We start from the raw sequence: 27,542 nt of genomic DNA, 5'->3' as shown, positions 1-27,542 counted from the left end.
TCTGAAGCTATTGTCAAGATTTGCTTTATTTCTCAGAGTTAAATTAGATTGTCTTATCTTAGATTCGCACCAGCTGGAGCAATTAGCCTAGCTTTAGCATGCACAAATAATTGTAAAAAATAGTTTGGTACCACCATTACAGTTCAGGTAAGCTTCTGACTACACTGTAAACTGATCAATCTACAAGTTGAAAAGTTTGATTTACAATAATTTTTAGTCCACCGTAAAGACTAGAGTGGGTAGACGAGAGGTCTAATGTTTGTGACAACTTCTATCGTCTCACGGACCAAGTTGTCAGCAACCACCTTTTTTAAGACAAGTCAACACTTTATAATACAAATGTGTGGTATAAAGTGTTTTTATGTGTCTGTAAAAACAGACCTTATTTCAGGTATTCTACGAAAAACAGGTTCACAAAACCCATTAACATTAAGACTCTGGATGCCAGAAATGCACAAATGCTAACTGATTTACGGGTTTCAGGACTAATTATTGCGGTACTCTATATACCTACCAGGGCTGATGAGGAGCAAAGGGGTCATGACTTTCTACCTGCTAAATAAGATTACTACCATGTCTGTTTGTTGGTTGGATTATCAGAAGGATGACACGAAAACTACTGAACGGAGATCCACAAACTTGGATGGATCGGGATAAAAGGAGCAAATCTAGGAATTCTTCCTGGACTTTCTTTAACAATGCCAGCTGGGGCGTTTTTTTGACAATTTTGTTAATTTCTCAGGGAATAATGTATCTTGACAAAAAAATCAGACTAGTTAGGTGCCTGGTGCAGATCGACTGGATTTAAAAGGGGCTTATTGGCCTCTACTGCCATTCTAGGATGATTTGTTTACAGGTTGATGGATGTCATTGATAAGCTGCTTTACTCCTTTTACATTTTAGTTTACTTCATTTCGGTGCTGTCGATAACATTTCTTGTTTACACCCTAAAATCATTTTGTTGTTGATCATAACTAACATAACCTTTTGAAGCCCAAGCTTATTTTTTTTTTTGTAGCTTGTCAAAGCCACAAGAACACGTAGGAGCGATCAAATCCCTTTCTCCCACTGCAACTACTTCCAGACATTTCCCTATCGTCTTTGTGTGCTGATTGGTGGCTGATTATTTTGGCTCAAAGTAAAAACCTACAACAAAACACAAGGCGCTCGTGAGGCGCGCCGCTGTTTGTTGTCTGGGGAAACTAAACAATGATTTTTCTGGTAGAAGCGAGTTCTCAAACAAAAAGAGAAGAATGTCAGATCAGGTTGGCAAAGTTGGATTGCTTGTGTGTATTGATTCAAGCAGGTAAATATGGAGTCATCAGATCTGTAACTGGATTTGATGTCTATATATAAAACAGAAACCAGAGAGAAACCTGTAGACACTTTGAGAAATGTGTATGTTACAGCAAAAGATATGAAAAGATAAGAGATTAATGCTCGAAGCAGTCAAAAACTCTGTGATCAGTGAAATCAAAGGCTGCTTTGAGATTTCAAAGGACTAAACCTGCATAGTTCCCGTATCAGATGTGAAAAGTGTGTTATGTGTGGTCTTCAAAGTGAGCGGTGTCACTACTGTGGTCCAAAACCATTTCTCAAAATATGCTTTTAATAATAAAAAAATGACTTTGATGAACTTCAAATGTATAGGAAGTTAAGAAAGTATTTCTTCTCATTTAAAATTGTAGGGTTGAGGTTAGGTTTCTTGTGCAGAAAATGAACTTCCCAAGGTCAGAGAAAGACTGATAATAGATAAATTAATGAAATATTTCTTTACAGCATCTCTCTCCTACTTGGGACTAAAAAGAGAGTTTTCGAGGCTCAATAGAGCTAAAAAATCCTCCTCAACAAACTATAAATGCTTAAACGTGCGGAAGTTTGAAGACTGAGTGAAAAAGATGGATGATATACAGTAAAGTTAATCCCTCGAATGGGGAAGTACAGTGAGCCATGCAGCTTTTTGTTTTCGAGCAGTGCCTCTACGTCACGCAGCACATCCAGACATGAAATGTTCATTTGTTGCTTGAGTGGGGAAGCCATCGAGTCAGACCAAAAAGCATTTCTCTGTTTGAAAATGGTTTTTAGAATCTATTTTTCTATTTTTTTTTTTTTTTTTTTGGTTCCTGTGGGCTCCCAAGTTGCATGTCAGAGTTTGAGAGAAACTTGGCAGTTCTTGAAATGAGCACTCTGACAAAAGAGTAACAGCCAGGCGCTGGAGGGTTGTGAAGGACATCTGTTCGCGACCTCAGACCCCACCAGCTGCAGCTGCCCTCATCCAAGCGCTCCTCCAAGGCCGCAGCCAAGCCCTCGCTCTTGGCATTGCAACTTTCTGCAGCACTTCAGTTCTGCCAGTTTTCCACTTTCTGCTTTAAAAGAGAAGGAAGGTTCACACCCTGAATCTGAAATTACATATTCAAACCAATGCTCCTCAAAACTTCTTGACATCTAATTTGTCTGGAGAAAAGTGTAATTGTTTTCCAACAAAGGAGTTTGGCAGGGATGTCAGTTTTGTTTGAGGGGGCAAAGCAAGTGCTTCATCATGTAACTGCTGCCCTTTTAAGATTTTTGTATTTGATATATTAAGTGTGGCCAGGTATTGTCACTGAAAGCTGCCTTCTGCTCTGTCATCATCACATCATGGTCAAAAGACAGGTGCTGCATTGATAGTTGTAACAAAGGTTTAGATGGCAAATGCAGTGAAGTAAAAAGTAGACTACTGGTTCACAAACACAAAAGGAAATGGCAGAGGTGGGACTCGAATCTGCAACTTGGACTGGAGTCCAAAGCAGAAACTTGAGATTCGACTTAGACTCGCGATCTGGGACTTGTGAACAATCTTGTGAAAAATTCTGGCGAGCTGGCCGTCATTCCTTCCCTCCGGTTTCGCAGGTGCGTAGCCGCAGATGATGACGTATGCTGCAGCAACAACACAACTCAAAACAACATCATGTCAAGCACGCCAGCAGCATAGCCGTCATCCACTTTGGCTATGATGACTTCAGGCACAAACAAAAGATTTGCCAAATGTCTGTCAAACTTTATCAAGCACCTGAAAACAAATCCGGGTAGGTCAGTTAGTCGGTTGTGAAAGTTAACGTTAGCATTTATGGACGCATAGCAAACATGTTTAGCTCAGCATACTAAGCTGTCTAACGTTAACTTCCTCGGTTAGATTGCCATCATCTAAATATTTTGAAAAGATTGCTTGCCACACTTGTTCACGTAGTGCTGGCTTTGCTGCCATGACTGTTAAAATGGTCAGGTAAGTTAATAGGCCACGTTCTGCTGCCACCATCTGCTGGCTAAGTCGGTAAGTAGGACCTGAATAGTTGCTCTATATTGTCGCTGTATGTTCATGTTACAAGGCAAAATATAATTATGAACTCTAAAGGAAAGCTTTCATTGTGTGCTTTCTCATATTCAAATGCAAAAAAGCCTGTTTAAAGTGATCAAAAATGCTAATAGATGAAGGAAGGATAATAACACAGTACATGCTTTGAATACCTGCAGTGATTTAAGACACACAACTTAAGCTAAGCTCTGAGTTGAAATTAAAGCAAGAAGACTGTTATCATGTCCTCCTCATACTTATGATCCAGTAACCTTCAATTTGTCAAAATAAATGACAGTTTGTTTTCCGTGTCCTCCCTGGTTGTAAATAAATGTCGTCATACTCACATCCATCTCATCCCAAACTCCATTAATGGAGAAGATTGCTCCTCTTCGTTACATTCTTCTTCCTCCTGCTGGTGTCTGCACTCTGCTGGAGATATGAGCCCTCATTTCCCTCTCTTCAGAAAAAGCCATTTGCTGCCATTCATCCTTCAGCAGTATGGAAACCCAACTTCAATAGATCAAGATAATCCCTAACAGAGAATATGAATCACTAATTTGTTTGGGAGTTTCTATTTGATCATTACTTCATTGTGCCCTAGTTGAGTGTTTTCATATGACTGCACACATTACTTACTCTGCTCACTGTCAATCACCTGACACCCAGAGGAAGAAAATGAAAGGTCTGCTGGGAAATATTCTCTCAAAGACAAGTCGCTTTACAAGCTTAACTGTCACATTTATAAGAACATGTCCTATTTGTGCCATTTGTTGGCCAAGACAGCATTAAATCCTGTCAGTAAAGTTTCTCTGTTAGAATTCTCAACGTCTAATTTAATTCTGTTTATTTATCCTCTACCAGGAGAGGTCTTTTGAGAGTAGTACATATCTTTTTTTGGAGAGTAATGGTGGAATTGCTGGCCCAGTAATAGTTTTTAAGTATGTTTTAAGAGAAAAAAGCCAGACCGAGATGACAAGCAGAGTGCAATCATTTTGAATGACACTCAGGTTGTTGAACATGTAACACACTTCAAAATTCTCCATCTTATGAAGTAGTATTGTTATCCCATTATTTTCATGGTTTATGTGCATTTTAACGAGGGCCAGCAACGTAAAAAAACAACAGGATCCGCTTTAAAACTCAACCTCAGAGATGGATCATTACAGAGTTCAGACTTACCCCCCCTTTACATTGCCAGTAGATTGGAAAGAGGTATAATCATGTTTGAGTGAAGTATCCCTTTTATTTTTTATCAATACTGTGTTATAAACATGTAAAATAACTCCTAGGTCATATTTACCACCCCCCATTATAAAGTGATTCCTGTTTACTTTAAATAACTTGTTTTAGATTATTGATTTTTGATTGGCTGTCTGGTGTAAATGGCCTGTACATGTGTTTTTCTTGCAGTTGTTTAAATTGAAAAGCCAGGGTTGGAGCTGTCGCAGAAGACTGTGAGCCATAGTTCCCCCAGTAAATACACCACCACGACTGGCTGTCGCAGCTGCAGTGTCTGCAGAGACGCTCTGACAGTGAGGATGAGTGTCCTCGAGAGGAGCAGCAGAAGTCCAGGAAAGAGGCCGAAGAGGTCGGTTTGTTTACCCGCAAAACTACAACTTATAATCCACCGAAAACTGAGCTAGTGTGTGTGTTAACAGTTTGAGTGAAGCATAGAGAACGCTACCGACAAAGCCAACCAATCAGAGGTGAAGTAGGGCGGGTATTGTGAGAAGTTGAGTAGGTTTCATAATAACGCATCTGGTTTTGGTTACCCGTAGTCATTTGATCCTTTGTTAATCTTAAGTATATTGTTTATAGCAACTCACCACAAGTCACTGTTGGACTGCTAGCTGCACATGCTGATCAACTAGCTTGCAAAAAAGTAATTTTGATAAACTGAATTAGCATGTAATGTATCCTATATTGAAATAATTGATCAAATTCAACTTGGTTTCCAGCTGCAGCAGCGATTTGTTTTCAGCTAAACAAGTCAGCCGGACAGACAAAGTTAGTGATTAGCTGATGATGAATGTGTAACATTTAGCAGCCAAGGTGCAAACTAGAGCTAAACAGAGAGTGAATATAGGACTTGAATTAATCAGTTAGACACACAAAAGACTCCAGATGAATGTTGCTGTTGTTAGCATAACGACTGTGTAAAGTAATTATGTGTTAGCATTCAGTGACAGATCAGCAATCAGCCGTGGTTTTCACTTGTTTTTTCAGAAACACAGGCGTGCTTATTATAGCTTCTTTCAGCTTTATTAGTTGTAAACAATAAATAGTAATGTCAAGTGCAAATAGCACCGACCCAACATGTCACAAGGTCTCCACTCTGACATCAAAAGTAAGTGTTTGAGACAGACTCTATACTGTTCTACTTTAAACATTGCAGGCTTCTCTTTCACAGTCCATCGTGCTCACTTCCCCTGCAGCGATATTTATTTTTTACAGAGGAATCCCATGACTTCCCAAGAAGCAACATGACTGCAGCACTCATGAGATAAATATACAGAGAAAACAGAAACCTGGAAAGACAAGTGAGGATTTTTTTCAAAAGTGTAAAGACTTCTAGAAGTTGGTTATTGGAGCCGAGATCAATAGTGAGGTCTTAAATCGCCAAAAAAAGAAGAAACACACAAACGCATAAAGACATGACTTGTCTGCCCTGTTTTGATGTTGTCTCCTGGTATCGCTATCTTTCTCCCGCTGTAAATAAATAGCTACAGGCTAATGGGATCTGGTCAAGGGAGTGTGTGTGTGTGTGTGTGCACAGACGGCAGCAAACACACACGGAGAAAAGACATCTGTCTTTTTACCTGCTGCCGTACAAATGAAATTCATGCGAAGCAGCAGAAAAAGCTGTAAATGCAAATCCTTGAAAGGATGGGACGCTGACATCTAATCGCACACATTGAGCCATTAGGATGAATTATTGATGCATGCTCATATTTATGCAGGTAATAATGGGAAAAGTGTTAATCTTTTTACCCAACCTACAGCGCCAAAGTGCTTCCATCACTGTTCCCTGCTCAGTGGCTTTATTTTAATCAGAAACAGACAGCGTTCGGTATGTATCGAATTAATTCTGGCAGTTTCCCAGGAAGTGCATTACGGTGAGACATCTTCAGCGTTCTCCCTCACTGCCTCACCTTTCTTCTGTCTGACAAAGGTTACTGCATGGTCGGATATCCCAGCCTACCTTTTGGATACTGAAGGTCCAGGACTTATTGAGCTGTCTCAATTTCTACATTTCATACCAAATCTTACAGTTAAATATATGGTGTTTGATACTGTTTTGTCCCTAAGTATACAAGAAAGAATGTACTATCAGTGGTGAGAGCACTGAAAATCTATGCTTCAGTAAAAGTTAGGGATGCACGATATATATCAGACCCAATAATGGGAAATTTATCAGTTAATTGTCAGAGAAAGAAATTATAGCCGATAATACAAAGCCAGATTGCTTTTGTTGACTTAACAAGTGCTGCACACAGTAGGTGGTGGTACGCATCTTTAAAGTTGTTTTGTGAGCTGCCAATAAAACACAGAAGAACAACAAGCCACGCAATGTAGACATAAGCCACACCAGGGACAAAGTCACAGCTATGAAATATAAAGTAAACCATTTTTTCTCACTACATCTTCTCGTATCGGCTGAAAAAAAATCCATAATGTGCAACCCGAGTAAAAGTACAATTATTAGTTAAAAAATGACAAAATAAGTGAAATTATCATCTGGAAATCTACTCAAGTAATAGTACAAAGAAAAAAAGTTCACCTGTGGACGATTCGCTGAAGTTGTTTAATGCTGCCGGACTGTGGATTTCTGTGTGAAGGACTCGTCTCAGATTTTGCGCCACGATCCAAAGGACGCGATTTTACGCAAGCTCCAGAGTTCCTCGTCTCCGCTAACAGAGAGCAGCAGCAGCTAACGCTAACGAAGACTAACCACCAGCTTCCAGCACAACACAGAAGTTGGTTGCAAGATTAGTTCATGTCAATATAAAAAGTTTACAATTCAACCAGCGAGAAGTTCCTTGTAGTACGTTTAATTAAATTTAATATTTGATAAAACAAACCATGTTTTATCTGCCTGATATGTAACTTTTTAACTAAAAAGAAACAACAAGCTGTTAAAGAGGTGAAATCCCAACATATTCCTATCCCTGTGAGATAAATCAGTTTAATTTATTTTAATAGATATTGAGCAGTGGGAAGAACAATGATTCAATCATTTTTAATTTACTTTAAATCTCTTTTAATAAGCTGGAAGAGTACGAATGTAGGTGTTTAATTTGAATCGATGTTGCTCCTGTTATTTTTTTTATGTTTTAAATGTTCTGTCATCTTTTATATGTATGTTTTTATGTGTTATATGTTATCAGGGCGTCATTGCAAAAGAGTTTGCTTTCAATGGCCTTCCCTGTTTAATGAAAATGATGATGGTGTTGAAATGTGATGGAGTCGAAGAAGACAGCTGCACAAAACGGAAACCTTTCAAAATTAAGTATATCCTCACTTACATTATCTTCTTTTTCATGAAAAGCCAATGCCTGACATTCTCCATTTAGCAATAACAGTATAAGCTGCTCCCACTGCATCACGACCCTGGTAAAACAAACTACATCTGACTTCCTGACGCACCCTGCGCCGGCTGCTTAACGTCAAAGAAGGCAGATGTTTAGGTTCAGTTTGCGTGGTTCATTGTGGTGAGTCAGCAGAATGTTTGGGGTGTGTTGGTGTTAGAGGTGGAGGTCCTGGGCTGTAATAACATTAGCAGGGTGGTCTCAAGGTTAAGCCAGAGCTACAGTATGTGTATTTTAAGACAGTGAAGCCTTTTCCTGTTCTGTCACTGTACAAACTGTACCGCGGTCAAACCTGAGCTCTACACCTCGCTAATCCCTTTCTGTACATCTTGACAGTAAATACAAAAAAAGGTACACAAATTAAACCTCACCAAGAGGAAACACGGTTAAAACCTGGCATCACATACAAATCTGTGAGTACTCACTGAAGCTTTGTATTGTTTGTTTATTTACTTTCCATGTCAGTCGGGGGTGTGTGGAGATTAGAGCGTTAACCGTAACACGGGGAAAATCACAAGCAGCGGTGACAAAAACTTAGAAGAACAGCAAGAGAACAAAAGAGTCAAAGAGGCGGCGGAGTGAATATGAGGATTTGGTAAATGCAACAGAGGCGTAAACAAAAGGCAATGAACTGGAAAAGGAAACAGAGAATTTTAAACACACCAAGCAGACTGTTTTCCTGGTTGCAAAAGAGGATCTGAGGTGGAAGAAATATATTTGAATCAAAACTTACAGTCTCAAGTCCATCAGACTAAAAACTTCACATGAGATTTGATTTGTCGAGACTTGACACATGACTTGGAGGTGCATTCAAGGACACGAGATGTGACCTGAGACATAATTGCGCTTGTGACTTGACAGGACTTGTCTGGATTAGTTGAGACTTGGACATGTCATCAAATCAAGACTTGACTGGGTCTTGCCCTTGAAGACTTGAGATTTGCTTTGACAAGACTTGAAACTTGACTTCTCTCTACTGACTTGAGACTTCATTTAGTTTTGTCAAGTCTGACTCAAGTCTCAAGTCAGTCAGGACATACCAAGTCAATCTCAAGTGAGGCAAGTCCGAGAGTTTTCAGTGTAAGTCTCAAGTATTGCCAAAGCAAGTCTAAAATCAAGTCTGATCAAGTCGTAAGTCCTTATTTTTGAGAATTAAGTCTGAGTGGAGTTTAACTTTCACTGTTCAAACCTGCTAAAATGTATTTTGTCACAAACAGAGGATTTTTTTTTCCACATTCATGTACAGCACAGAGGTGTCCTGGGTGTTACAGCTAATCTCATGAACCGTCGTGAAATTTGAGGCCGACCTCATTGCTCATGAGCCTGACAGCATGTAGGTGCGGGATCATTCCTCCAGAAACACCTACACTCCTTCAAACCTTTCTCCCTGCTTGTTGGCCGGTGCAGGAATAACAATTGTGGGCGCACGAATGTGTGTAGAAACCTGAAGGTCACTCACGCACACACACCGAACATGATGAAGTGAGTATCGCCGAGTTTCTTTCTCTCCATCTCCTGCTTCTCAATTTCACCCTCCCCTCCCCATCAGCCTCTCCCTAGTTACCGCTCTTAACTCCTATTTTGCACTTCGCCTCTCCGCCTCGCTGTTCTTTATTCTCACTCACCATCTCTCAATCTCTCCCTTTGTTTTATTCCACTTCTGTCAAGGGTTTAAGATGTCATTGAGAAACCTTGAGACAGATGAGGTCTTGAGCGAGAGGCAACCATCAGCTCGGCACTACGGTGGAGTTAGAAAGGGTATAAATCAGGGAATATGATCAGGAGTGACAGCGTTGTTTGCCTTGGAAAGCCCATAAACCCTGATGCAATAATGTTTGCAGGGGAGAATGGAGGAAGATGTCATAAAATCAAACATATGCTCAATATGGGCGACGCGCGTGTGTGTGAAATTGAATAACCTGCGTCATGTGACAAAGTAGTCTTAAAAAACAAATTTGAATCTTTTATTCCCTCGCTTCATGGGATCCATTTAAATGCAATCAGCGGAAAGTAAAAAAAAAAAAATAAGGGGGCATTTCTGCTCGGGTGAAATATGTTTCTCATTAAAGATGTCAGTGGGAGAAAGCAGGGACGTTGACGCTTTAATCGCCTTCCTTTCAAACGCACTGTAATGGGACTTGAAACAGCTGTGTCTCAGAAGGGAGGGGAAAAAAATCTGTTAGTGCGTCATGTGGTCAAGTATCATCGAGACCCTCTGGAAATGTTCAAGTCGCGGCGAAGGAAAAAGTGGATTATTTTAATTCAAGTGGGTGTAGAGGTGGGGTGACGGAGGGGAGGAGTATTTTCCCCTTCTAAAGATTTAAAAATAAATGCCAGACGTCCTCGCCCCCCTGCCTTTTATCTTTGGAGACCACATGCAAGCCTGCAGTTCTTCCCCCCCTTTTTTTAAATTACAGCTGTAGGTTTGTGGCAGGTTATTTAACTCAGAGCAGCGACTGAGCGAGCAGCAGACGGAGGAAGGCTAAAGGACCACCACAGCGTCCCTCCAGAAGGTGAACACACCAAAATCAAGTCCAGAGTTTTGGGGCCACGCTACTTTTAACTACTCACTCAACTCAATCATTAATAATAATGATCATAATGATAATAAACTTTATTTATACAGCACTTCTCAAAACAAAGTGCTTTACAAAACCAAAGAAGGCAAGTAAAACAAGCTCAAAGCACTTCAGAACAATACACATAAGAGTAAGACATGCAATCATTTTCAAAAAAGTGATTTTAAAGACGACGCTGAGTTTGCAGCCCTGAGCTCCTCAACAAGCAAAGAAACATCTGAGGATCTCGGGGTGCGAGAGGTGAGCACAGGGCAGTGAACGATCTGTTAAATAATTTGGAGCGAAGCCGCTCAGGGCTGTTATCAAAGTAATAAAATCTTAAAATCAATTGTAAAAACAACAGGTAAGCAGCGTAATGAAGCCAGGATCAGTGTGACGTGCTCATGTGTTGTAGTTTTAGGATGAGCTGGAGGCGGGAGAGGGATTTTTAAATAATACCAGAGAGCAAGGAAGTGAAATCATCCAATCGACTGGTTGTGAATGTATGAATAACAGTTTCCATGACTACAGTTAACAAAATATAATAGTACCGTTTCACATTTATGATGTTGACCATAACTAATAACTTTATAACTGATGATTTAGTCACTAATAACAGCGTTTTTACCTCAAAATACAACAGATTTGGTTTCTAATTGGTAACTTATAACTTAAACTAAGACTTAATAACTAATAATTGTACCGATAATAATAAATATTGACATAAACTGATTTATTTGTAATAATCGATAGTTAAAATCAACTTTTAAACGACAACTAGAACATTTGTAACGATAACCATCACTTACATATACTTTATTTCTGAGAACACTATACTGTAAAAACAACTTTATAATGCAGGATCTTTACTTGTAATGGAGTAATTTAACACTGTATGTAAGTTTTTTTGATATGGAATTGCTTTATTTGTAATAATCGATAGTTAAAATCAACTTTTAAATGACAACTTCAACATTTGTAATGATAACCATCACTTACATATACTAATCTTAACTTGAATTGGAGTAATTTAACACTGTAAACTCATGCTAGTGTTTTTAAACGTAGTGTTTCTCCTGGCAGGGGAGCGTCATCAGTCGGTCCATGCAGACTGAAGTTTGTCAACAGCTATAAGATGGATTGGCGTTAAACTTGGAGCAGACGTTCATCGTCCCTAGAAGATAAATGGTGCTGATTTTGGCGTATCTCCTGACTTTTCATTTTCTAACCACGAGGCTGGTGATTGTGGTTTGGAGTGAAATGACTCAACAGTGAATGTGAAGGATCTGAATACTTCCTTTGATGGTGTAAGTTTGACCTTGACTTGGCACAAACAACTCAAAAATGCTCAAATTTCTGATATAATCTTGATCCTTAAAATCTGATTCGACAGTCACGAATTTAGGGAAAACTCACACTCCCACTCCTGCAGCTCTCACTTATTCTGTCATTTCATCCTTTTGTTAAACTGGGACAATTTGACATCAGCGTGTGCTAAAAACAAGCCGTGAAAAAACATATCCAGATTCGATATGTGGCATATCTGCCATATAACACATACAGGCATGAGACATGTTGACACTGAGGAGTGGTGAGTATTTTTAGGGGGTAAAAAAAATAAATATATTTTATAAATGTGACATAGCTCAGTCCGTGTGTTTGGAAAATGTATGAATATAAAATCCTTCTTCTGTGTTATACTTCTCATTCAGGGTATGTAGTCTTATTTCACATCCCAGGGTCCTTTTTAAATTATTATTTCAGATGTGGTTCAAGGGCAGAAATAAAGAGCATGTTGCGAGAAAAGAGCCGGGTGAAAATGTTCACTAAAGGGGAGTTTTTTTCTTTATCAGAAACTGTGATTTCTCACAGCTCTCCTTCACCACAGCAGCACATGTAAATAAAGGCGACAATTAAATTTGTCATTTCTGACAGGTCTAATTGTAACCGCGGCCGGTGGTCTACCTGTGTCTCAGGAAAAATTCTGCCTCCTGCGCGCTACAGTAAAACACCCCTAATACAAAGTGACACCTTAAATAGTCTCATTTCCTTTCAGCGTTATTCATGGAGCCCCCGGAGGTATTGTAGATCAACTGCATCGCCACGAGTTTGCACCCTCGCCCGCGTCCCCCTCCCCCGCTAACCGAGATCCTGTCTCCTTTCAGAGTTGCAGCATTTGAAATGTTGTCGCTGTCACAAGTGTTTTAAATGTCACCCGGTGTCACTGCTTATTTGGGTGTCAGGCGAGAAAGGGTAGTAGCAATAAGAGCAGAGCAACCTGCCAGCTCTCGAGTCCTTTCCCATATACATCGCTGTACGGTGGAGCCCAAAATAAACTGATTAATCTTTGCTTCACCTCTCCGGGGATGTGTTGTTTTGAAAAAGCTGTTATTTCAGCGCGTGTGTGCAGCGGTGCGTTTGTTTATGAGCGAGTGCTGCTTCTCATAATGGTTCGTGGAACGAGTTTAACACATAGAAGGATTATTGAATCGGCCTGTTAGCTTTTGTTTTAAGTCACAGTTACGATATATTGTTGGATGTGGTTGTTTTATGTCTCGTCGTGGTTGTTTTGTGTCTTTTTGCAGTTGCTTTGTGCCTCTTTGTGGTTGTTTTGTGTCTGTGTGGTTGTTTTGTGCTTCTTTGTGGTTGTTTTATTTCTGTGTGGTTGTTTTGTGCTTGTTTGTGGTTGTTTTGTGTCTCTTTCTTGTTGTTGTGTGTCTCTTTCTGGTTGCTTTGTGCCTCTTTGTGGTTGTTTTGTGCCTCTTTGCGTTGTTTTGTGCTTCTTTGTGGTTGTTTTACATCTCTGTGGTTGTTTTGTGTGTCTTTGTAGTTGTCTGTAGTCATTTTGTGGTTGTTTTGTATCTCTTTGGTTGTTTTGTGCGTCTTCGTGGTTGTTTTGTGCCTATTTGCAGTTGTGTGAAGTCATTTCGTGCCTCTTCAGTCTGGGTGTGCTGATGGGGGCTCATAATCCATCCATGGTTAACAGCACGCAGAGAATGTGAGTCAGTTTCATTAATCCCACACAGACGACACACTCACATGCCTGCACGTGAAGTCTTTCCGCAGAGCTGCGAGCAGGCCTCCAGCTCTCACCTTGGCTCCTCGCTCTGCTTGCTCGTTAATACCACTCTGGGGATGCCACCTCCCCTGCCTCCCCCTTCCCACCTTCACCTGCTTTGGACCGGGTGATTAGGAACTTACAGAAGTTCCTTGTTCTCTTTGCACTTTCTCTTCATTCCCTTACCTCTAGGCATCAAGGGAAATGAAGATAATCCACTGACGGTTTGCCAGGTGAGGTGAACAATGGAAAAATGGAGGGAAGTGGAAGGTGGATGTGATTCATCATGAGGCTCCTCTCATTTTGCAGGAGTACGCCTGGCACAGCTGTTTGAAATGGCACCCCTCGCCTGCAGACTTTGGGGAAGGGCGCTTTATGAAGATGCATGAGTCGGAAAACAGACTATTAAAGTTAGTGAGAGTTCATTAACCTTGTAAAAGTAGGCTCTGGCTCCCATAAAGCGCCATATTTCAGGATTTTCCCCGTCATTTTTTATCATAAGTGCTCTTGGTGGCCTGATAGTTCATTTCACACGTGACAAGCATTAAATGAGACAAAGACAATAGGAGCTGGAGCTACGCACACGTGGCGCCTAATGACTGATTTTGTGGCCGGTTGTCTGAGAGGAATTAAACTCAGCTCTCCGGCAGCTCATCTGCTTTTCTGCACTAACCTTTCAAAGTGCTTTTTCTTTGCACACAAACTTAGCAACACCACAAGCTGAGTCTAAATTAGAAAACACAGAAGGTAATCGCAATCAAGCGCGTTGTTTGCCAGGCTAACATGCCTAATCGCGGACAACTCGGAGGGGGGTCCCACACTAAGCGATATGGCGCTATTGGTTCACGAGGAAGGGCGTTGCAGAGGAAATGGGAGCCATGAGCAAACCAGCGTGGCAGCTTTGACTTGCAGACAGAGCGATTAAAGTGTCTCTACCATCTGGGTGACTCATCTGCTCCCTCTCATCGCCGTATACCAGGTTCTTATAACCATCATCGTTACTATCCACACTGCTGGATGCTCCCCTTTGGGCGCCACTTCTGATTTTTATCTTCAGAACATCACTGTCACTGCTGCATAAAAATAGCACGCAATGAAAACAAACACGGACGCCGCAGACAACACAGAGTCTGGAGTGTCCTCGAGCTGAGATTGTGTGCAAGTTGGGTTTTTATTAAAGTATGCGCTTGGTTTATTTTGACCTGTTTGTTTTGATATTAGCCAGATTTACTGCACATTAGTGCAGCCAAATTATGGGAAGAAAATAATGACTAATTCTGAGCAGATGTACAAGTGTGCCCAGGAAAATAAAAAGGCTAATATATGCAAATCACTGCTAGGCTTTGTTTTTGAGTGTGAGAGCAGCTCGCTCCACATATTTTTCTCAATGTGCGATTTCTGGTGTGTGATCGTCTCCTCTGGGCCCTTGTGAACAAAAAATCTGCAGCCCACGAGTGAAATAGCCTGTAATTTCGTCTGATAGCAGCGGGCCCGAGCATTCAGTTTGTCAACAACCGGGAAAGACAAACGACCGTCAGCACGCCGGGGAGACTCAGTGTATCCGCGGTGATAATCGCTCAGCCCGGTGAGACGCCCCGCCGCGCCGCTTCCTGGGGAAACTCCCACTGTGGCGCTGAACAGCCAGCAGCTGCATCCGTCTGCAGGGAGAGAGGCTGACCGGCCAGAGACGGGCTTAGTCAGCAGGCTGATAATACACACACCACAAACACACACACACACAGGGAGTCGTTATGATAACATCATGTTCACATCTGTGTGTGAGGGTCTCGGGCTGCTGTGGGTGTATATGTGCAATATAAATAGTATATAGCGTTTTGTGGCTCCAGAGGAAGCCGTGTTGCATTGTGGGTAATGTAGTGTCCACATTTTGAAAAGCAGTCCACTTGAGACAGTGGGTTTTTTTGGCTAATCAGAGATGAAAGTTGGCAGTTGTGAGAGAAATCAAATCCAAAATGGTGGATCTACGGCCACCAAAGACTGCCTACACACATACAGATCAGAACACATGAAGAAGAAGCACTGATTTTGTGAGCTCCATTTTTAAATAACGTTTTTTGCGCAAATTTGATTTGATGTAGGAGCTTCTACGCCCGCCCTAAAGCCTCCAACAGCAAATGAATGCAGGCCAGTCACCCAGTCTCTCTTCTTTCTCCTCTCTCCTGAGCCAATTACATGCCAGCCTTCAGACGAGTGATGCATCATGTAGCCAATGAGATTTCAAATCCTGTAATATATAGTTTATATCAGTTTTTAAAGCCCTGAACTTGGTGATTATGTAAGTTTATGTAGTTTTATGCATTTCATATAGGATTTTTTTCCACTTATTGACTGTTTAATATGCACAAAATTATTGTAAATAAGGAAATAATGAACTCTAATGAGTTAAATGTTCCTCATGAGGTCATTTTGAGCTTATAAAATGGCTTTTTTTGCAAGGCACCTGGATATTTAATGAGAAAAAAAGAGAGTTAAGTGATCATTTTCCGTGATATTGCTATTAAATTTGAAGCATGTCAGACTACATGACGCAGACACATTGTGTTTTCCAGCTAACGGGCAGCTTCAGGCCATCTGCAGGCTCATTTTAGCATTAAAACATTCAGACGAGAAAAATAATAATTAATTCATTAATTGTGTTCATACTCCTACAGATCAATACTAGAAGCACAGAGCTTCTGACAGATTTGGGGGGGGATCAGTTTATAATCTTTCAAAACCGATGATGATTATTCTTATCGTTATTTCTTCACTTCTGTAAAGTATTTTCAAAGTATTTCAGAACGCCGGCGACACTGTTAAAAATATCCTGAGTTGATTCTGTGCTCGTAAAGCTTTTCTGGCAGAAACAGTCTGAAAACTTCTGATCCGCGAGACAAGCAGCAGCTCTCAGGAACACAAAGCGCCGCTGCTCATAGTTTACCACTTATTTCCTTTGAATTTCTGGAGCGCTCTCATTATCCAGAACGTCAACAGAACTTTTCTTAAGAGCCGCGGTTCCACTTCGGTCCAGACGCACTGCGCAAACAACATCAAGGCTGTTTATAATAACACGCTGCAGTCCACTCTATTCCCTTAAATCATTTAAAGTTACTTGTTGTTAATTGAGAGCTTCGGCATGAGAGAGGAGCGGCGTTTGTTCCCCGTCCTCAGTGAACGTCTTCATGACTCAGATCCACGCTTACCTCGCCAGAGCCCGGTGCCAGCTCGTTATGCACATCCCTTGCACTCATTTGCGTGAAATCAGAAGATGAGAGGAATTAGTTCCTGTCTCTTTTACCCCCCCTTCATCCTCCTCTCCATCTTCCTGTAGTAGTGCAGATGTGGTGGGTCCTTTGAGGGCCCATCTGTTGTGCTGTCGTAGCTTTGGCCCAGCCGGCGTCTGACTGGGGGCCAGATGATTAGGCCGCCATCCAAGGAAATCCACCCAGGTAAGCCACGGCTCCATCGCCCTGACCGGCCCTATCAAGGAGAGACAGGAGACGGATGTTAGACGCAAACACATCATGCAAAGCCCCGAGTGGAGCTAAAACCAGAAGGGGTTTTTACACGGATATATACAAGCTGATGACGTGAAAACCCTGGAGGTGAAGCGTCTCAGGAGCGTCAGAGAACAATGAGTTTTTCCTGCAAAGAAGATGTCTTAACACTGGTGAGGAGAGAAAACACAGAGCGGAAACAAAGCCACCGCGGCCCTGAGGGGACGCAAACTGCACTTTTTTGATCTGCGGCAGCGATCCGGGAGCGACTTCTGAAGCTCTTTACCACAGCTGAGAGGAAAAAAAACTCTCCAGCCAGCAAAAACAAATGAAATGAAAACTTAAAACGATATTAATGCCCTCGTTTATTGTGTTGCACCACTTTATTCTTTCTTCCTTCCAGCTGTGACTAAGAGAAACATTAGTAACCAAAAAACCCCATTATTCATCATCAGAAGTGCTAAATAGCCAAATGACAGCCTGTTTAGAATAATAAATGACGGAGCTGCATGGAGAATTACCGAGCTCACGTAACCTTGTTGTTCTGCGGGAGATGAATCTCTACAGGACGGCGGTCGGTGTTGATCTGGAAGCATCTTGTCTTTAACTGTCCGTCCATCCTGCAGGTCACAGTTTCAATCTCTACATCTGCTCTCATCCGATTTCAAAAACTTTACTTTTCTCATATGTGCAGCTTTTTTTTTGGAAGATTACTAGAACAGCAGAACAAATCTTCAAGTCAGGGAAGATGGGATAAGAAAATCCTGAACCATTTGAACAGTTATGGAGGAAGTATTCATATGCTTTACTTCAGTGAAAGTACTAATACCACACCGTAGTATAATCAGAAAATTGTACTTAAAGTATTGAAAGTAACAGGAAAATCTCCCCTGTGACTGATCTTTAGATTATTATTGTTATTACTCATCTTCAATGGATTGTTTAGTCTACAGACATTTCAAAAATAATAATAGGCGTCTTGTTTTGTCAGACCAACAGTCCAAACACCAAAAATATCCAGTTTACGATGATCGAAACAGAAATTTCCTTGGTATTTTTGCTTGAAATTGACTTAAATTATTAATTTATGAACCAAATAGTAATAATAATTACCTCATCGCATACTTGCCAACCTTGAGGGCTCAAAAATAGGGAGGATTTTGTTAAATCTGTGGCATAAAATAATATTCAATCACGGGTTGCTTCAGAAGTAGAAACACTGCAATCTGTTTAACGTGCTCTGGAAAACTGTTAAGCAGCAATTTTAAGTATTATCCAGATCCTTTACGCAAGTAAAAGTACTAATACGAGTTCGGGATGTCATGGTACTTCACCTGAGTTGATTAATCAGATTACTATTAAACTATTTATTTGCGTTTACTTTATATATTTTGCACAGAGAAGAAGATGTATAAACATTTTTGAATGGAACGACAAGAAAGACTTTTATTCATTCATCTGTATCTGCTCTCATGCCGGCTGGAGACATATCGCCTCCCTCGTCCTGCTCTCTGCCTTCAGATCTCCACCGAGTCAGACGCGCCCAGATGGCCGTCGTCCAAACTCAGCGGTTAGCGGGAGCCTGATCCTCCTCCTCATGCTCCTCTCGACGTGCAGCAGCTTCAGTCTGAGGTCCTTCCAGATCACCGCGCTCCTCCGGGAGTCGTGGCGAGAGAGAGGCCGGCCTCCCCGCAGAGAAACCCTCATTTCACTCGATTGTGTCCTCGATCCCATTGGGAGCTGGTGACCATCAGGAAGGGTCGGGGATGAAGACTGACTACTAACAGCTGACTTGTGAGCAGCCTTCAGTACAGAGCGGCAGCTACGAGAGACCAGTGATTAATCTCATGATGAGTTTGTGACTAAGTCTTGTTTTCCAGGATATTCAGGCTGATATTAAACAAATTTACAACAACTCTCAAATAAACCGGCAGCAGACAACTATTTTGCTTCAGCTTATCCCTCTGAAGCAAATACTGGTGTCACAGTGAAATGGCTGTAGAAAGGGCGGGTAGAGAGCTAGTAAGCTATTAGTCGTTAGCAGCTGGTAGGCAGCAGTGTGTTTGGCTAACAGAGCTAACTGAACGAGTTGCCTACAACTGAGCTAAAAGCACAGCAGGACTGAGAGTTTCACTTCAGAGGAACATGAAGCATTAAACAATGAACTGCTGTTTAATGTGACAACACAACAAGTGTGAGTATAGTTTGGAGGTAAAAGTACATTGAATACCTTGATCCATGTCCTGCTGGCTCCTGATTCGCTGGTTCGGTGACGGTTCTGGGACGACGGTATAAAAAAAAAAACAAATGGCCTTTTTTCAGCGCTGCAATAAGGAATTGTGATATTTTGTTGATTTCGGAGGCTGTTTCTACCATTAAAATGACAAAATACAATGTCGAAAATAGTAGCTTTTAAGTTTTACTACCACCTCCGACTCCTTTTCTTAACTCTGTCTCTCACAAGTCCTCCAACTTTATGAAACTCTTGACACTAAATCACTTTAATGAAATAAGCCTCTGAATTCACATCATCCTGATCGGACCATTGCATTCTGTGCTCGCCTGTAAGGCCTCGAAATTAAGAAAGATCAATCAAGAATAATAACTTCTCAAATGATGGTGAGAGCGTTCAAAAGGTTTACTTATAGCACACTGTATGGAAGGATAATGTCTTCAGTCGTTCATCCTCTTCGCCCCCCCGACTCTCATATCCAACCTGATCGCTAAATCAACAGGACACATTTGCAGACTTACAGACTTTTCTGCAGACGGTACAGAAGAACAACTAGAAACCTGACTGTCATCTTCTCTAAATAAAGTACTAAGTCTTGTCTGGTATCGATATGTCATTGATTCAGAATGGCTTTTTCAGCCGGTGCACATAAAGTACTCACCACCATGTTCTCTTCATCAATGTCTGGGAAATGTTCCCATAAAGAGCCTCCCTGACAGTCAGGGGAGGTCAGACATAAAGACAGAGGTTTGCTTTTAAAGAGTCTTTTATTCCTTCAGTCTGGACTCACGCTGAAGTCGGACAGAGAGCAAATTTGATGGGAAATAATTTGTTTTCAGTGTTTGAGGAATGGTGAAGCTCCTGAATCGAGAATTTTTACACTTTTTACACAGCGTTCTCAGTTGTCAGCCAAAGAGATTTTTGGAGGATGGATGGATGAACGTCGTTGGGTTATTTTCTGTTCCTGGGCTGAAAACTGTGACCTCAGAGGTGCCGGCTAACGTTTTCAGAACTGTACACCTATTGGTATGAGCGTGGTGATACATTGGGCTCCATACGTTCCAACAAGGTTATACATTTCTTGGTACGTGTCCCAGAAGGAGACGAGTGTTTATTTTTATTTTTTTTGCACTATTACAGTGGCTGTTCAAAACATGTTGTTGGTAAAGTGAGAAGTTTACAGATCCTGTCTTATGCCTCCTGAACTCCTCACGGACTCGTCAGGACCTCCCCAATAATATCGAACATGTTTGATAATTAAAATCTGGATCATTACATCAGCACTTTCCAAGCCGGACCTCAACAAACAGTGATCCTGGAGCAGCTGACTGTGCTGCAAAGCAACAGTAAACATCCTAGCCCTTGAAGCTAACGTTACCTGGCATCTCGCGTCCCCTCGCTCATCCAGACTTGTTTAACCTTCTGCTTTTGTTTTCGCTACTACCGTAAGTTGTTGCACCACGCTCAACTCCATTCTGTTTACGTCTGCTTCCCCACAAGATTAGATTAAGTAAGATGGTTCACATGTGAGCCCAGCCCCACTGCTGCACAGAGCAGTGTTCAATGTTTATTCAAAATGTATGATATTATATTATACCAAATCCGACACTGCACTTTCTTGAGTCCTCAGCAACAAACCTAAGAAGTGTGAAGTAGATTGGACGAACGGTTCTCGAGATACGTGAATCACAAACAGACAGGCATAGTTAGATTACTTTGTGTTACATTTCACTGTGGAGTTCTCTTCTTAAGGATGTTATTTACACCCTTTAATAAAAAAAAAATGTCAGACCGTAAAGCCTGCAGAAGTTGGCTAGCATTAGCCTGACTCACCGCATGTAGGCTAATCTGTCCCTTCCCCTCTCATCCCTACCTCTACTGGAAACAACAACAACAACAACAACAACAACAACCGAGCTAGCAACCTACATGCTGAAAATGCCAATTTAACCCTCCTGGTTGCTAACAGTACGAACGTGAACAAGCTAGCTGCTGTTATCTTCTGTTTAGCTCAGATTTAGCCATTTAAATGCCAGAGCTCGCCTCTGTTTTATCCCCTATAACAGGATGATAATGGGAGCAGCCTGGCTGGTGTTTAATTTGTGCCAGATCCTGCCAGAATATCTGTAAATACAATTTGTGTAATATTCAATATTATCTGTTCCATTCGTCTTTTATAACCGCTATAAAACACTTCTTATCCTATTCTGGGCGCACTTTAAATCAGATTTTAAAGGCGGACGGATGAATCGAACATGTCAGTTGATTTTGTTTCTCGGCCTGCTGCTTTCTCCCCATCGCTGAAATAATCCACCAACAGAAGGAGCCTTCCCGTCCTTCCTCTCCTGTGCGAGGTGCCACAGGACGTCCAATTTCCTGGACTTAAACGTATCTAAAACTGAGGAATTGATCATTTTAGAAGTGACAGAGACGCCAAAGAAAGCGTCGTTCACGATGAAACTGTAGAAAAGGGTCACCTCATTGAAAATATCTAGGTACCTTCTTTTGATGAGCATCCAGAGTTTGATGTAAACACAGACAGAGACTTCACCTTCTCCGTCAGTCCCGTCGTCCTCTGTCGCTTGTATCAATCTTTTATTGAGAGATTGATCTGCTGGTTTCAACAGAAACAGTCAGGACAGCGTTGTTTAAATTTGTTCTGAGATCACAGCAGCACTTCTTCTGGACGTGTTCTTGTTGGCCGTCGTTACGTTTTACCTGCTTGTAAAACTAACCGCCGCTCGTAAGCTTTTATTCCCTTTGTGATTCGTCTTTGAGTGATTTTTACTGTTTTTTATTCCCATTTTATTAATTGATGATCAAACTTGACTGATCTCCTCGGCATATTTTATTTTATTTTATTTATCACATCACTCTTCTATTTTTGCGTCTACACGTGACTGTATGTTTTATTATGTGTGCAAGGCCAGCTGCTCCTGGTGGGATTAATTAAGTTGTATGAATCCACAGGTCATATATTATATATACTGTTCTTCCTGTATACATCTTCTATATCCACATGTACTCTTTACAGTTTTATTTTTATAAAAATGCACGATACTCTGTTGTATCAGTATCTGTACTGTAATTTAATCTTATTTAGTTTTTTGTTCCAAGACTGAAACCACTCTTCATACAGTCAGGCAATATCCCAGACTCCCTAACAAAAAGAGGGATTTTAAGAGTTGCTGCATCATGAGGAGAAACTTTATCAACTTTGTGAAATGGCTACGGCAAATTCTTAATCATTGGTGCCTTCTTGTAAATTCGGCATTAAGTAGAGTACATTATGATGTTTCTTTGTTACTTGCTTGTTACTTCTTTGGAGAGAGGAGAAAGTGGAGAAAGTCGCCACAGTCCCTTAAAAAAAACGCTCAGTTTTGAGACTTGTTGCATCAGGAGAACCGGCACAAAAATTGTGAAACGCTGTCTACAACACATTCTTAGCTATTTGGGCCTACTTTAAAAAAGGTTACAGAAGAAGAAGAAGGAGAAGAAGAAGAAGACGGGCCGACAAACGTTTTCACCGTCCTCTTCACCTCACAGCTCTACAAACGTCCCAGAACTGTTACAAATGTCAATGTTTACTTTCCAACTGCCAGCGGTTGTTTGTAAGACGCAGATTTTTTTGAGCGAAGATTCAAAGCGGCGTAAATGCCTTTGTGTTAATACCCTGAAATATGATATTCTCCGTGCTCTCCTTTAGACGAGGGTGCAGGCACAGATTACGCATGAATCAGAGATTGCCACCTTCGTCAACGAGCGCATTCACCGTCAGATAAAGCAACATAAACATCTCGGTTTACAGTGATTTCTGGAGCGTTTTATCCTCTCTTCTCTGAATACTGAGGAGGTGGAATATGTTTTTGAGGCTTTTGTCTGAGCTCGCCGTGTGTGGAGATCGTCTTCCAGTCTTCCCAGTGAATGCACCGTCTCTCCTCTGTGACCTGATTTGGCACCACCCCTGTCGATTAGGAGCCCCGAACACAAAGGAGGCGAACGCTGCTGCATTTGGAGGGGTCTTTTTGTTCAGCCGGTGGGAGTTTGATTTGCCTCGGGGGAAGAAAACAGGGAAGCACAGCTCGAGGAACGAGGGCCCTGTTTTGATTGCCCTTATTGCAAAAGCATAATCTGCAAACAGAGCCGTGGGGGAATTGAGGAGGTCAGGCAGCCTGATCAATACGCACATCTTCACACTAAACATGCTGAATATGTATGAGAGCCTTTTCCATGCAGCGTCTATTTCCCCTCGTTATTTTCTCGTTGAATGACACGTTTGATGCCGTGCCCTGGCACTGGTCCCGTTATCCTTCGTAAATGACTCGATTTGGAAGTGAGATACGTGCGCTACAGTGAGCGGAGCTGAAATCTGAACACCCACATCACCGCCACGTCCCTCTCCAGGAGCCGAGGCGCCTCGTATCGACTGAGATTCCTGCGAGGAAACGACGTCACAGAGGCAGTCGAGTGGGATGTTTCCTCTCGTTCGCGAGACACTCCTCACGCTCACGTCGAGGTCCAGCTGAGCTACATTTATTTTGCTGATCAAAGTTTATTTATAAAGAGGTGGATGAACATCTTTTTAAAAGAGCTCCAAAAGTTTTAAGCCAGAGGCCAGATTAACCCACCAGGAGGCCCCGGGGCAAACGTAAGATGTGGGTCCCCTCTGAGCCCCCTCGAACACACGATCCCCCGAGTCACAATTATTTACAGCCTTTTATTTTTATTGTTTTATTTCTTTAAAGCCAAAATATTCACTGTGCTGTCTGAAGTGGGTGCACGAGCTCAACCGCGCGTCAACAGCGTAACATCCTTTCATATCAATCTGGGACCCTGTGAACAAATGTTGCACCACAACATTTGTTCAGCGAAAGCTCCAAGAGGACAAATCTTATTGGTTATATCACTTAATCCTACTAAACTGAATACATGTAATGCTCATAGGGAACATCTGACACCTGTGCAGTACATGAAATCTATGTATAACGCTGGAAAAGGCTTAAGGAAGACAATGAAAACAGTCGTTTCTGCTCTAAAAACTGTCAAATTCATGAAAGACTCATCAGCTCAAACAGTAATCTTCAGTTTGAGGAAATACTGCTGCACGTCTCGTCTTCAGGAATCCACGTCGATCAAGGCCCGACCGCACGCTCGTGTAATTATGAATTCAAAGTGAAAACTCCTCCTCGGCTGCCTGCTCCCCTGAGACGACTTCTCTCCTGGCATTTAAAAAACAATCAACCTGTGGGAAACTTTCAAAATATCACCGGATTTAAAAAAGAAAAAAACAGCCCGGAGCAGCGGCGGCACCGTGTGTGCAGCACAGCCCCTCATTCTGGGTGTCTTTGTCATTTTCATATCCTTTCGAATGCGCCGCGGGCTTTTTAATAATTGAATTAATTATATTGACATTGTTGAGTATCCTCCTCTAATTGTAATAAGGGATGGCTGCGACGATAAGAGTGTCTGTCAGCCGCTGAGTCACAGCCGCTCACCTACAACCCATCTGCTCTCTCTCTCTGTCTCTCTGTCTCTGGACAGCAGCATCACATGGAAATGAATAAAAATATAAAATACAGTACGTGCATCTGACGGCCATGTTTGTGCATGTTTTTGTATACAAACCCGCATTATCCTATTTATTATTCCTATATTCAGTTGTTGGAGGAAGCTCCACCATCTGCTGCGTAACCTCACGCTGCGACGAAGAAGACAATGAACAAAAAAAACGGTCGAGCAATCTGTCTCTGCAAATGACCTTCCAACTGTTCTGCAGTCTCATCACATATTTCACGTCTATACGATACAACGTCTGTTTTATTTTGGGTTTTTTTAAACTCGTCAAAGAGAGAAAAAGAACTCAGGCTGTTATTAAAACAATAACTTTTATCATCCGCGGTGCAGTGGACCGTTTTCATTTGTTAATTTGTTAAATGTTAATATGTTTCTGCTTGACATTTGAGGATGTCGTCTCGGACTTTGTTCTGACATTTTATGGACCAAACAACTAATCGAGGAAATAATTGACAGATCAATCGACTATGAAAATTGTCGCTCTAGTCATCAAACCGCTTTTCTGGTGTCCGTAACTGAATTCACATTACAGCACTGCTGCTATTCTGCCCCTCAAGTGGTTGCTGTAGCTAACGTTGCTAACACTATAGCTAACATTAGGGCAGTGACGCTCTCCTCCACATGAACGCTCCGACACACTTACACATTCACACTCAGTCCAACCACAGTCTGATCTGTTGGCCTTCAGGGTTAAGGGCCTTGCTCAGCAACCTCAGTGATGTAAACGAGGGTGGAGCAAGTGCTGTCTTTCACTTTCCCACCCAGATTTATATCCTGCCGGACCGGGGGTTTGAACCAGTGACCCTCCGGTCACAAGCTCGACTTTTTCCTGGTGGCTTTTTGCAGGTCAGGGTTAGAAGTTCAAATAATATGCACCAAAAATAAAGTTTACAGAGTTCAACAAAAGATAAAGTTTCTCAAAGCCGTCCATGGTAAAACCTCTTCCAAAAGAAAAAAAAAAAAAATCAATGAAGGATCTCTGAAGAAAATAAACCCAACATCTCCAAAATACATTTTTTGATCAAGCAGAACAATATTTGCTTTCAGATTGTTGTGTTCATTGTGTTTTAGGCACTGTCAGCTTCTGGTAAAGTCAGAAAATGACTCGAAGCACGAGACGCAACACATTTATAAACATTTAACCAAAACCGCGATCTTTCCGTAGCTTTAACCACAGTTTGGACTCAGTGGAGAATAGTACCTTCCTCTGACCTCCATCACAGGTGAGCCTGAACATCAAAAACAAAATTTCACCGACTCGCAGGAACCTCTTCCATTGGACAGAGTTTTGATCACCTGTCATCCCACCAGGTTGGAGATTTAGTCAGCAGGGGGTCGCCGAGAGCAATCCGATTAATCCCACCGCTCTGAACTTTGTTAAGTCTGATGGATTTATCTGCTCTGTTTGCCACAACTCTCAAACTTTTGTCGGTCGGTGAACGTGTTGATCTTCTCCAGTATCTCCTCATCTACAAATCTGCTGCCACGAACAAGTCCTCATTAATCAAAATCACGCCGTAACTCCAGCACATGGTTATAGTTGTAATTCATGAGAACTGGATCCAAGTCGTTTGAAAAAGTGAAAGTTAAAGTGGAATTCTTTGGATGAGAGTCACTTTTAAGAAGAAGGTTTTAAAGCTGATTGTCAGGCCAGTTTCTCCAAAGCCCCTCAGAGCTGTGGCAGGAAATGTGCTCTCACCTTTAGGTGTCACGTCTCACCTCCTTATACCCATAATACCTTGCATTCTGGATTGTCTTATGTTCTTACAGGGCGAATGAAGACTTTCTGAGGTTTTGGGGCGAATATGAAAGGTTCTTGAAAAAGGCCTCTGGGCTGATCAAAGGGCCACTTTGGGAACTTGGGCGAATGAAAAGGCCTTTGTGTCGGCAGTTGCTACTTTTAGTCCCGCATTTGCTGAGAAATGATATAATAAAGGATCCCTGCAGGGCACAGACAGTCATTTTAAAAAGGAGCATAATAATGTCAGTGCGTTTAACCACAAATTATGTTTACTTGGTTGAGTTTTCCTGCCATTCAAAGATTATTTATTTAAGTAAACGTAGCAAAATGTACTTGGAGACCCCTGTGAGTGTTTCATCATGTTACCGGATTATTTTTACTATTATTATCAGTTTACTGTTGTAGTTTGTTGATGTGAAGCTTATTTTATTACTGTTAGTTGGTTAAATCTGTTGATGGGCATCAAGTTACTTTTAAATGTGTACTTAAATGTACTAACATTTAATGCCTTTTTTTTAAATTACATTGGTTTAATTTCTTGTTTTCATAAAAGCCCTTCGAAAGACAGATGTTGCGAGTAGCGTCCGCTTTAAACACCATCCTGTGAAACAAACCATAAATAATTAATTCTTTTTATGAGTATTTTTTAAAATTGTAAGTGTAATTTTTAAGAAATGTACAGAATTCAAAAGGTAACTCCAAACTACAGGCTGTGGCAACTAGCTGCTGTTAGCAAGTAGGTCTGTTAGCCGTGGAGCTAAGTGGACCTGTTAGCAAATGGGAGGCTCCCAGTGAACACAGCTAGACACCAGACGGGGACTGAACACAGCTTCCCGAGACCGATAGGTCAGTTTGAAGACCGCGGATAAAGTATGGAGGCGATTTACAGCAGCTGTGATCAGGACTATGACTCCGGGGACGAGAAGACACGGCATGATGTGGACGAAACCAGAGGTGA

This window comes from Pagrus pagrus, assembly GCF_965226575.1.
Source record: "Pagrus pagrus genome assembly, chromosome: 20".
Classification (NCBI taxonomy): domain Eukaryota; kingdom Metazoa; phylum Chordata; class Actinopteri; order Spariformes; family Sparidae; genus Pagrus; species Pagrus pagrus.
The sequence above is the reverse complement of the archived record's forward strand: the minus strand, read 5'-3'. Positions refer to the sequence as shown.